This window comes from Saccostrea echinata, unplaced genomic scaffold, assembly GCF_033153115.1.
Source record: "Saccostrea echinata isolate AGI-Se365-2 ecotype Australia unplaced genomic scaffold, CSIRO_AGI_Sech_v1 ptg000033l, whole genome shotgun sequence".
NCBI classification, from domain to species: Eukaryota; Metazoa; Mollusca; class Bivalvia; order Ostreida; family Ostreidae; genus Saccostrea; species Saccostrea echinata.
Window position 1 is genome coordinate 26,115,717 of NW_026889782.1, and position 13,091 is coordinate 26,128,807.

A 13,091-nucleotide genomic window follows, 5' to 3' on the forward strand; every position below is an offset into this window, starting at 1 on the left:
ATTTATTTCCACTTGGGATTTCAGCGGCGAGAATTTTTACAATGGATGCTAGAGGTTACGCGGCGCCAAGTCAAAAGTATCTCGCCGTGAACTGCTAGCATGCTGGAGTAGGTTTTTCCCGTACTCGAGAAATGTAACATGACACGTTTTTGTCACGCTTATGTCCTCTTTAACGATGTCCTGTGAAATAATGAGGTCAGCTTCATCATTCGAAACTTTTACAGTTAATCAATAATTTGAAGGATTTGCATTTCAACGTAAATTAAAAAAATATTGAATGATAGAATTTTTTGTAAATTACGTTTTTTATTGTTTAAGTTGTCTTAAAAAGTGCGTAATTTTCCCTATCCAGATGCAGTGTGATAGACAAAACTTGCTTTTTCGAATTTTAAATCCTAGGTATACTCTGAAATATTTTAAAAGATACATGTCCACTTTGATAGTTTTTATGTATGGACAGAGTAATGCGCCCGGAAACATTGAGAATTAAAACTCCACTTTGATACTGTAGGGCATAGTATTTGTCAATCAATATCTCCAAAATAAGGTTAGAAACCTAATGATATAACTGCTTTAAGATATGTGGGACATGCTTAATTAGAAATATACAAAATATGAAAAAAATTGAATGACAAGTATTTTTTTCAGCTCAAGGTCCTTCTCCTCCTTAAGTTTATCATTCATGCACCTGACGAACACGGTTTAAGGAGAATTTTTTTTTTCGAAGGCACCTGATCCCCTATGTGCTTCCAAGGTTCCGTGTTCCGTGCTTGGTTCTTTTCAAGATTTGTATTGTTCGGATGGGAGATTAAATTGTGACAAGTATTACAACCCCTTGGCACATAAAAAAAATCGTTTTTCTGGTTTTCGAAACAGTAGGCTCAAATGGGACCGACAGAAAATCTCCAAACTTTGAAAGCAGACCATGGAAAATTAAATTTTGCCGCCTTGATATGACTGAAATATTATCTGCATAAACAAAAACAATCTATCAATCTAAGGTCATCATTTTTGTTAATGACATTAATAGGGAAATTACAAATTTTAAATACGGCTATGTAATAAATGAAAACATCATCTTTGCATTTTCTCTTAGAAAACTCATCCACAAATATATTGTTTATGATTAGAAAAAGCTATAGGTATTCGTGTATCTGACATTTTGTCTTTTTTGTATACATACGAGGGTTGTCCCAAAATTCCGTAGACAAGCGTTGTTTTGTAGGAACCCGGTGTCATATATTAATGAAACTTCTTACATAAATTAAACAAACGATAACTAATTAATTTATGGGCAAACATTGAATAATTACACAGATTTAGCCTATTTAAATAAAATAGTTCTTGTCTGGTGTAAGAAGGCGGCACAGTACCCAAAAAGTGCAATTAAAAATCGGTATATTATATTTAAAATCCTAGGGAAAAGTAGTTACTACTCAGTATCTTGGGAATAGAAATAAAAATTCTGAATATTATTTTAGTACCTATCTTTCCTCAAATTTGGTGTATATACTTTAACGAATATGAATTTTACAACGTTTTATATACAGCGGTTAAAAAAATCCGCCTTGTTGAAATATGGCGGCTGCGTTGACACAGGCAGCGCACTGGACTGTGATCAAGTGTTTTTATCCTGAATTCACTCCTACAGAAATGTATAAGTCATAAATGTTTGATACACAAGGAAATGTTTTCTTGTCCTTAGTATCTTAAAATGACTGAAATGGTTTCTCTAGTTTTGTGAAGAACGGAAACTAAAAAAAAAAAGACAGGCCTAAGAATCGGGCAAGAGTGACACTGTGTAACTCCATTACAGAAGGCAAACTATAAACCCGTAGAAACATAGGGTTTTCAAAATTTTATTATTTCATACATGTACATGCACATACTTTGTTCATATATTTAAATGTTTAATCATATCATAATGATTAAGATATTTCACATTTATATGTATAATCTTTTTGATTAATTAAAGAATTAAATTCTGGTAATTAGTATATTTTCTGCAAAAATTTGAACCGTTGACATTTGTCTTTTTTGACGTTGCAGATTGCTTCGGATGTGAGAGAACGATATCACTTCAAATCTTATTACTCGAATAGTTTTCAAGTTAACATGATGAAACTTCGAAATTTATCTGCCAAGAACACACTTTATCCACCCAAAAATTTTTATAAAGATACATTGATTTCTTTAAAAGATATGAGCTCAGCCTACGGAATTTTGGGACAACCCTCGTATAGGTTGAACTTCTCCTCTACCACTTACATGGTATTCTTCTGTAATATGTTGAGTAGCAAGCTTGTGATACAATTAAAAGATAGAACAGATCACCTCCAATTTAGTTTCATGGTAATTAGCACTTTTAGATAACAATAGAAATAAAAAGAAAATTGATTTCTATCGAAAAGTCAGTTTTTTGTACATTTATGGGAAGCGCATATCAAATATTTACACTCCAATTTGAAAGTCTTCTAATTATCTTGGAACAGTTCACGGTACACTGTAGCTCAGTCGGCAGAGCACTCGCTTCGTGATCGGGAGGTCGTGAGTCCGAATCTCGGCCGCGACTGATCTAAATCGATAAAAATGGGTAGCAACTGTTCCTTCGCCATGCGCTCGGCACTTTGAAGTGAAAGTTGCGGGTCCTTCGGATGAGACCTTAAAAACCGAGACTCCGTATCACGGCAGGCTTTGGCACAATAAAGATCCCTCACTGCTCCATGGCCCTGAGTGCCAAGTAAAGGACAAAATCTGAAGCCCTTACAGTCCCTGAAACGTTCTACTTTCCCATTTTTCCGTTCGCTCACCGTTCATTCAGCGTGCGTTCACCGTTCGTTCACCGTGCGTTCACCGTTCGCTCTCCGTTCACAGTTCTGCGTTCACCGTGCGCTCGCGTTCACCGTTCGCTCTCCGTTCGTTCACTTTGCGTTCACCTTGCGCTCAGCGTTCACTTATCGTTCAGTCTACACTGTCATTCGGAACGCCAAAGTGAAAGGACTTATCTTTTTTGTAAGTAAGGATTTACAGGATTTGAAATTTTATAAATAACATATCGTGTTTGAAGGGTCATTATTTCATCGGAAAAAAATTTATCTACAATATGTTTTATTATTTTTCTAACTTATCTCTTAGGTTATTTATTAAATTACTCTGGAAAATCAATACTGTTATTAGTATGTACCTATGTAGAGCGATGCTGAAAAATTGAATTTAAATACGGGCAATATACGGATACTTCAAGCACTGCTACATTTTGTTATTATGTTAAAGACGACAAATTGCTAATGGAGAGATACTAATCCTTGTCAATTAATTTTTTTTTCTAACACTTTTTTTTCAATTACTAAAGAAATAAGAACTAGTTCTGAGAATTATAAATAGTATTGCGGATATCCAGTTAATTAAATATCTTTGGAGCTAATTAAATTGATAATGTGGTCAAAAAATATTTCTTTAGATGTAATACACTACAATATTTTCTACTTTACATAAATAAAGTCTATTGTTAGAGAGAAAAAAATTCTTTCCTTCACAATAACTTTATATGTTTGCCATTAAGATCGCCCCCCCCCCCTTTTCCAACTAAATCGGTTACTTAGTAAGTATTTCCAGTATATTTTAATTAATAATTAAAAAAGAAGTTAACGCGTTTTGTAGCACAAAAATTTCAGTCTCAAAACAAACAGGACAAGCACGTGGACTTCGTGTGAACTTGAAGCAAGAAAATAAAAACCGATTTTGACTGTCAAAAAAAATGAATTTGTTGATAAAAAAGGTTACTTTCACTACTTGATATATTTAGATAGAAATTAAGAATTATTGTTTATACAGGTACATGTGCGTGCGTTTGTGGCAGGGGCGGGGATAAACGGAATCTCTCTCTCTCTCTCTCTCTCTCTCTCTCTCTCATTTGTCCGTTTAATCAAAACTATGGCCGCATATTACTTAAATATCAAGTTCTGAAATTTTAATCTATAACAAATAATATGAATGCTTCTTTGTGTCATCTTGTCCGAGTATAATCACGGGGAATTGTCTACAGATACATGTAGAAGTAATCAAAAAAAAAAATGAAAAGACACATAAATATATTATTGCATTATTTTTTTAATACTAGTGTATTCATGCAATACGTCCACAGATCTTTGTTAAATCTTTTTTTATTTTTTTTTTCTCATTATTTTACACGGAATCGCCTTGACACGGAAATACATGTATGGTTGTTACAACCGTTTTAATTCGATCCTCTTCGAAAATCATTATTTGCAATGCTTTTACGTATCGAATAAGAATAAGAATATTTATTTTACAACGAGAATATTTTTATCTCTTAAACTACAGCGTTCGGTAACAATTTCAATGTTTTACAGCGATAAAAATCGTGTGATTAAACAGCTGAATTTAAACATCGTACATATGTGCAGAAAGATATTGTAAGAAACTTAATTAATAATTTTACTTATTGTGCTTCTTTCATCTTTCTTAGGACAATTTTTGAATATTTATTTATTTATTTTTGCACCTGCCATTAGAATACAATAGAGCAGATACAAAGCATGGAAAAGATCAGAGGCATTCCGAATAAATCGTTCATCTTGCGTTCACCGTTCACTTTGCGCTCGCGTTCGCGCTCCGTTCGCGTTCTGCGTTCGCTCACCGTTCACCAAGTTGAGTTCAGCGTTCACACATCGTTCACTCACCGTTCGCACTGCGTTCGTTCAGCGTTCGCTTACCGTTCAAGTGGGAAGGTAGAAGTTTCAGGGACTGTAACTGGGATATGGTTAAAGAAAAAAGAGTACCTATCAATGCACTTTTTTTTCAAAGGCCATCTATTTTGTTTAATTTTAGGTCCGTCGGATGGGAGATTAAATGGTGTCAAGTATTACAACCCCTTGGCTCATAAAAGACCGTTTTTCGGGTTTTCTAAACAATAAACTCAAATGGGACCGACAGAAAATCTTTGAAAGCAGACCATGGAAAATTAAATTTTGCCGTCTAAATATGACTGAAATATTATCAGCATTAACCAAAAACAATCAATCAATCTAAGGTCATCATTTTTGTTAATCACATTTATAGGGAAATTACAAATTTTAAATATGGCTATGTAATAGATGAAAACATCATCTTTGCATTTTCTCGTAGAAAACTCATCCACAAAATAATGTTTATGATTAGAAAAAGCTATAGGTATTTGGTATCTGACATTTTATTTTTTTTTATATATATATATTTAGGTTGAACTTCTCCTCTACCACTTACATGGTATTCTTCTGTAATATGTTGAGTAGTTAGCTTGTGATACAATTAAGATATAGAACAGATCACCTCCAATTTAATTTCATGGTAATTAGCACTTTTAGATAACAAATGAAATTAAAAGAAAATTGATTTCTTTAGAAAAGTCTCTTTTTTGTACATTCGTGGGAAGCGCACATCAAATATTTACAATCCAATTTGAAACTCTTCTAACTATCTTGGAACCGTTCACGGTAGCTCAGTCGGTAGAGCGCTTGCTTCGTGATCGGGAGGTCGTGAGTTCGAATCTCGGCCGCGACTGACCTAAGTCGATAAAAAATGGGTAGCAACTGTTCCTTCGCTATGCGCTCGGCACTTTGAAGTAAAAGTTGTGGATCCTTCGGATGAGACTTTAAAAACCGAGGCCCCGTGTCACGACAGGCTTTGACACAATAAAGATTCCTCGCTGCTTAATGGCCCTGAGTGCCGAGTAAAGGTCAAAATTTGAAGCCCTTCACCGGTATTTGGTGACGTCTATGTATGAGTGAAAAATTCTTGAATGGGACGTAAAACAACATACAATCAATCAATCTAACTATCTTGGATAATATTTAGAAGCATGAATTAACAATTATTGTTAATGACTGATCAAGCGTCATTGTATCTAGACTTTATCTAGAATATCCGATCCAAGGGGACATTTATTCGTCATAGGCACATAATCCTAATTCAAATTCTTCTGATGTTTCTGTGTTTTGCTCTTTAAAGGATTCGTATTGTAAACAGGGTTATGAGATCGATCACAGTGTTATCTTTTTTGCTGATTTATATGTATTTTAATTTTTTTTAAATTTTTCTAATTTTATCATAAGAATTTTCAATAGATATACATATACATTCACGTTTGTGGTTATCGGTGGTATCGTATACAACGATTGGGAAAATGCATATAACAATTTATTTGATATTTGGAAATCGGACGGGAGATTATGAAACACATTCTGAGAGACAAAAAGCATATATATACATGTATGCATGTATGTATGACATATTTTCAGATTTTTTCATTTGCCTTGTTTTCTTCTTAACCAGCTATGAAATATAGGTTCATTCGATTCTCTATAAGGCCTTTTTTCCGGACTAGGAAGAAATCATCTAAAAATGTAACGTTACATAATTTTAAACCCTCTTTTTATGATTTTGATGTTTATTTTTCAATATCGATCACATTAGTCACGTGATAAAGCGATAAAAATGGCGGACAAATAAGGAAATAGTGAGGGTAGGTCTATTTAAATCTTGATTAAATGCGTTTTTCTAAGTTTTATTGGCCAAGAATTGTTTATTTATATATGAAACATATAATACTAAATTGATATATGTAAAAATGTTTCATTTAGGGGTTAATTTAATTTTTGGGAGCATAAATAGTGTTGTAGTCACATTCTGTAAAAAAATTGAATGTAAATCTTTACAAAATGCACACCGCATGACGCTAATGAATGTCAAAATATCATTAATTTCGACTAGATACTTTATTTAAGTGTAAATTGTTATTGTCTACAGTTTTTATAGATATATCACATCACTAAATAGATATAATTTGTCGAAATGCGCATCTGGTGCATTACAATTCGTACCGTATAAGATTTACATTATGATACCTGGATCGAGGCCTCTGCTGGTGGACTGTTAGTCCCCGAGGGTCTCTTCAGCCCAGTAGCTAAGTACTTCGGTATTAGCTTGAAAATACGGATATATATTTAATTGCTGTGGTAAAATTTAGAAATTTATTTCAAAATTAAGGATTATCTCCTTAATGCATAGCTCTGATCCTTCGACGTATTTGGCTCCAGTTTTTCGGCACCCCTTTTCCTGCTTTCTCAGTTTTTTTTTTTTTATTTAAATATATCAGATTTCCAACGTTTTGGAATGAGCATCACTGCAGAGACATAATTTGTCGAAATGCGCATCTGTTGCATGAAAATTGGTACCGTATATGATTTACATTATTTTCACGTAATAAGCCCATAATAATTATAAGAAATTTGGAATCGAAGAGTTATTTCAAGATTAAACTATCAATGATGTGAATAAAATACTGAACACATTTCAAGGGATCTTGTTTGTGATTGACTAAATATTAAGTTGATAATGAAAACAACAGCTTCTAAATTAACAGTAAAAAATAAAGAATCCATTAACATGCAGGATGAATATATAAATGCAAGTCTTTTTAAACTTATCTTTGGGGCATTTAGTATATCAAATGGAAAACAGTTAAAATAAAAATAATTCTAGTATCAAGTGAAAGAACAGCGTAAAATTGTTTGACCTTTATTTAATTATTCTCATAAAATATCTATTATTTTCTTTAAAAGAAAATGCTATTTAAACAACAATTTACAAATGCCATGTGTATCAAAGTCAAGGTCTTTGCACCCTTCCTCTTTCATCGACACACAGAAAAAAACCCACAAGATTTTAACAGCTCCTTAAAATATTCAAAGATATCAAAATACGGTGTAACATATTTCAATAGCATCAAAAGTATACATAGGTCCTACCGGTCCAGGGATAGCCTAGTGGTTTGGCGGTGGAGGCCAAAGGGTTCAATTATCGTTGGCACTCCCGCAAAATTAACGCGTTTAATATTATTTGCTATATGAATAGCTAATGTGGTGTATTTTATAATATATTTTCTTTAAACAAATCAAATGTACACATCAAATTTGTTGAATCTTCACAAAAGGGAGTAACCTCTCTACATGGGTGAAAAATTCTTGCATTGCGTAAGACAAAAATACAATCAATCACATGTGTTCTTTAGACCCGGTCCACCTTTGGTATTTGGTTTTCGGAGATGGAGCCACTGTTTTCCAAGCTAGTATTGATCAAAAATGTGTGTTGCAACCTTAAATCCCAATAGACTGAGTCACTTAAACACCTAGGTAACATAAAATACTTCGATCCTGTGTCACTCATCAGGAGAAAATAGGAGTGTCCCTCTAAAAGGCAGAGACAGAACTCCTATTATGAAGTATTTATTTCATGTAAGTAATTCCATATCTATCACAGTTACCTTCTATAATTAGCTAATACCACAATAAAACGAACGTGTATCTTTCCTCCACAACATCGATAGCTCCTATTATTTCTAGTACATATGTACTAACACATATATTCAAAGAAGTAAAGATACATTTATAAATAAGGATTCATATCATATAATAAAAGGAAAGATAATATCTTTATATTTCTAGCATTCAGTTCAGTGAGACTTGTAAACACATGTATCACAAGATTATCAGTATTTACATGACACTCAGTCTTTCCAGTCCTTTGATTTTTGAAATTTCAGGGAAAAATCACAATTTTTAGAGCGAAAATTGCATGGCTTATATTTATCCTTGTTGTATCAATATGAAATAATCTAAATAAGTTGATAGCCTTCATTATGAATAAGTGAGCTTTCCCTACAATTATCGTTCAAATGAAAAAAAAAATTATTTAGATGTCATAACCACCTTTAAACCAAGTTCATAAGCTAGTAGATACTAATTAGATATTAATTAGAAGTTTGCTTGCAAGTTTTGGTGTTGGTACAAGGTGGTTATGACATGTGTAGGAGGAGTGTTGCTAAAACGCGGAACGGAAAGGAAAACGGAAAGTATGATTCCAGGTTAAATCCCTTAAAATATAAAAATAATACCAGAAACAGTATATATATCATATATTTTTTTTCATATTTAATCCTTAAGTATTAAAATACGAGTTGATTTAGCCATGTTCATTCTCTTATTTATGAAGATGTCTGAACATAGACAAAGCACAGGGTACGGAAAACGGAACAGAAAATATCTAATGCCGTAATACATGTAACATGTTTTTAGCGAAAATGCCCGAATTTATCGGTATACCGGTATATCGTGATTTTTTTTATTGCATGATACGTATCGTGATACGGAAACTAAAATATCGGTATTTGGTACAAAATTAAAATTTCCAGACATTATTCATTTATTTTTTCGAACTATTAAATAAAAATTACAGGAATTCTAAAAACTGTTGAAAAGTTAAACTAGGACATCCAAACATGCTTTATATTATATAAATAAAAATGAAAAACGTGAAGTTATGTTCTTACAGCGTATTTGTACGAAAAAATATAGAAATTCATTAGAAATTGTAGTTAAAATTCAGTGTAAAAATATCACAAAATATCGTGATATTTTGGAGAAAAAATCGTGATATATCACGATACGAAATTTTTGGCGATACCCATCCCTAATAATTTTCAATGCATATGTACATGTACCCATGCACCTTGGGTGTGGATAACGTACATCTCTGTAACCCAACCCCCCCCCCCCCCCCCCACTAAAATATAAATAACAACTCTATATTTTCTCGAAAATATGTCATTTCCCTATCAATGTCATCTTGGCGTTATTCTGGACATATACTTGTATGCTGTCTTTCTTAAATCCCCGTTTCAGGTCCCTATGGATTGCATCAACACTACTGTACTTGTAATGAACTGTTTTTACAATTGTTTCCTTAATGCCAGTGATCGTTGCCTCTAATACAAATGTATATATACTCTGTCTTTCTCCTCCGCCTGTTTCAAAACAACATTGCCCCTTTTATAATCAGTAATGATGATTTTGTCTTGGACGAATAAGCCATTTTTTAAATTCAGATTTGGATAAGTGATAAGTACAGGCACGGATCCAGGAATTTTTTTCAAGGGGGGGGGGGGAGGGGTCGACCCCAGTCAAAAAAAATTCCAACCTAGAAAATTCTTGACAAGCAACCCCTCCCCCCGGTAAAGTCCTTTCCCAAACGTGAAAAACCTATTTCGGGGGGGGGGGGATAGTCGTTGAGTTCTAAAGCTCAATACTTATGACTTTTCGTACCAACATTATACCGATCCGCGTTTTCGAGGGGGGGGGGGGTTGGGGGGGTCCAAGTTCACTTTTAATTCGTTTAGTATATACATTTAATAACTCCGCAAATTTCAGGGGGGGGGGGGGCGTTCCGGATCCCCTTCCCCCTCCCCCTCTATATCCGCGCATGAAGTGAGACATTCTGATAGATAATGGGATGCGAGTCTAATTAATGTGTATTTTATTGACCATTGCATGTATATATGCAACATGTTTTCTGGGAAAAAAATCATGAATAAATCACATTGATTAATTAGATATGATTTACATGTATTAGATAAAGAATATTGCTTCCTAATTCTGAATTATACCTGTGCTTAGTGAAAACTTGACATAAAATTTTTCGTTTTCCGTTCCGTTCCGTTTTCCGTTCCGCGTTTTAGCAACACCCGTGTAGGAGTTGCCAATCGCACCCACCCTCTCGAGTTTTTCCATTACCCTAATGCTAAAACGGTCGATAGACCGTTACTTTGTGACTGTATTTCAAAATAGATAGTACAGAATCCTTATCCAAACAAAATTTATCATTAAATTGAAAAATCAGTCTAAGGATTCAATCAAATTTTAATGGAACCAGAAAACGACCTTATAGATTATGAACCTTTGATTGTCATTTTTGGCATAGTCTTGCATAGAAATTTACAATGAGAAACTCGTGCTTATGTGACACCTTAATAAAGATACAGAGAAGTTAATAAACGATATAGGGTAGCAAGAAATTGAAACATTGAGTATATTTTGATTGTTTTTTAAACATGTAATGTAAATAAAAGGAATGTTTTTAAATTTAGAGTAAATTATTGGTGTTTAAATTACACAGAACTGCACGTAGACATATTTTTCATGAAGCGCTTGCGTGCTTCTGGAAATATGTGTACCTGACAAATCTGTGTAATTTATTCACCAATAGTTTACTCTAAACAAATATATGATATAATAATGACTCTGTTTAAAAACCCATTCTTGAATTTTCGACCAGGTCAAACGCGTGGCGCAGTGGTTGGAGCGTTCGTTGTAGAGTCGCGGAGTAAGGAGTTGATGATTTTCTCTCGGTTTCGAATCCAATGTGAGACAAGTCCTTCGAATGTGAACTCATGAAATGAGGTCCCGAGTCGCAGTAAGTATCGGCAAAAAAGATCCCTCACCGCTCAAAGGTCGTACAGGTCTAAACTTGCAACTCCCCACTAGCAAATGATGGCGTCTCAGTATGTTGGAAAGATACTCGAGGGACGTTAAAAACCTCCCTTGGCATGTTAAAGATCGTTTCTATGGTTTTCGCAATACATTAGGCTTAATGGGGGCGCCAGAAAATTTCCAAAACTTTCAAAACCGGCCATTTAACATTAAATTACGCCGCCAAAATATGGCTGAAAAATTAAAACCATTAAACAAAAACAATCAACCAATCAAAGGTCATCATTATAGTTAATATAGGGAAATTACAAATCTTAAATATGGCTATGTAATAGATAAAACATCAGTTATGCATTTTCTAGTGGAAAACTGATCCACACACATATTTTTATGATTAGAAAGACTATAGCCTAATAGGTATTCATGCATCTGACAAAAAATTTGAGTTTTTTTTTTAAATGCCTTTAGGTTTTATTTGTCCACTACCGCTAACATGGTATTATTCTGTAATATGTTGAGTAATTAGCTTGCAATACAATTAAAACATAGCACAGATCACTACCAATTTAATTTTATATAAATAAACACTTTTAGATAAAAATAGAAGTTTGAAGAAAAGTGATTTCTTTAGAGAAGTCATTTTTTGTACATTAATGGAAAGCGCATATCAAATATATACACTCCCATTTGAAAGTCTCTTAACTATCTTGGATCATATTTAGAAGCATATATTAACCATTATTGCTAGAAGAAATCACTTCCATGGCTCAGTTTGTACGAAGCCGTTAGAAGGCAAGATCCAAACAAAATTGATCTGCATCAATTAGATATTTTTGAACGAAATAGTTCTTAGGGACAAGTTTAATATTGTTATTTTCTTTGGACGAATTAGGTATTATTAATTAAGTAATTGTTTGTAGGAATTCGTTACTTTTGCGGATGATGTTGTTGATATTCTTTTTGAACGAAAGAGACATATGTTTGCACGAAATAAATATTTCTTCGAAAGATTTTTTTTTTGCACGAGGACGATTACATGTAAGATATTAGGTCGACCTGATTAGATATTCGTTTAGCCCAGTAGGATATTGAATTAGACAAATAAGGTATTTCTTCAGACGAATTACTTCTTCGGGCAAGTTAAAGTTTAGTTTAGAAGGAAAGATTTGTGTAGAGAATTAAGTCTTCGTTCGAACGAATTAGATATTTTTTAAACAAACTGATTAATATATGTTAAGAAGGATTGGATGTTTATTCGGACAAAAAAGATTTTTGTTCGGACTAATTTGAAATAATTCGATATTCGGTTGTACAAATTCGATATTTGTTTGGAAGAATAAATTTGTCGTTCGGACAAATTAGATATTAGTTTGGACGAAAAGGATATTCGTAAGAACGGATTAGATTTTTTAAGACCATTTAGAAAATAAGGCATTTCTAACAACAAATTACATCTTTGTTAAGACGAATTGTATGTTCATTAACACGGATAAGATTTTCCTTCGCACAAGTAAAATATTTGTTCCTTGAGAGAAAGTCTTTTTTGAGGACGAATATTTTTTTTCCACTAATTAGACATTTGTATAGGCGAATTAGATAACTGTTTTGACAAAATACTGTAGACTGGGAAATAATCACGATGGTTATAATTTCACTATGTTCGTGATTTTATCATTTATCTTCGAAATTAAACCCACCGTGAATGCTATGCTGAGTTTAAAAAAAACGTTTTATGGATATTTCAAATCATAGGCTTTTTAAACCACC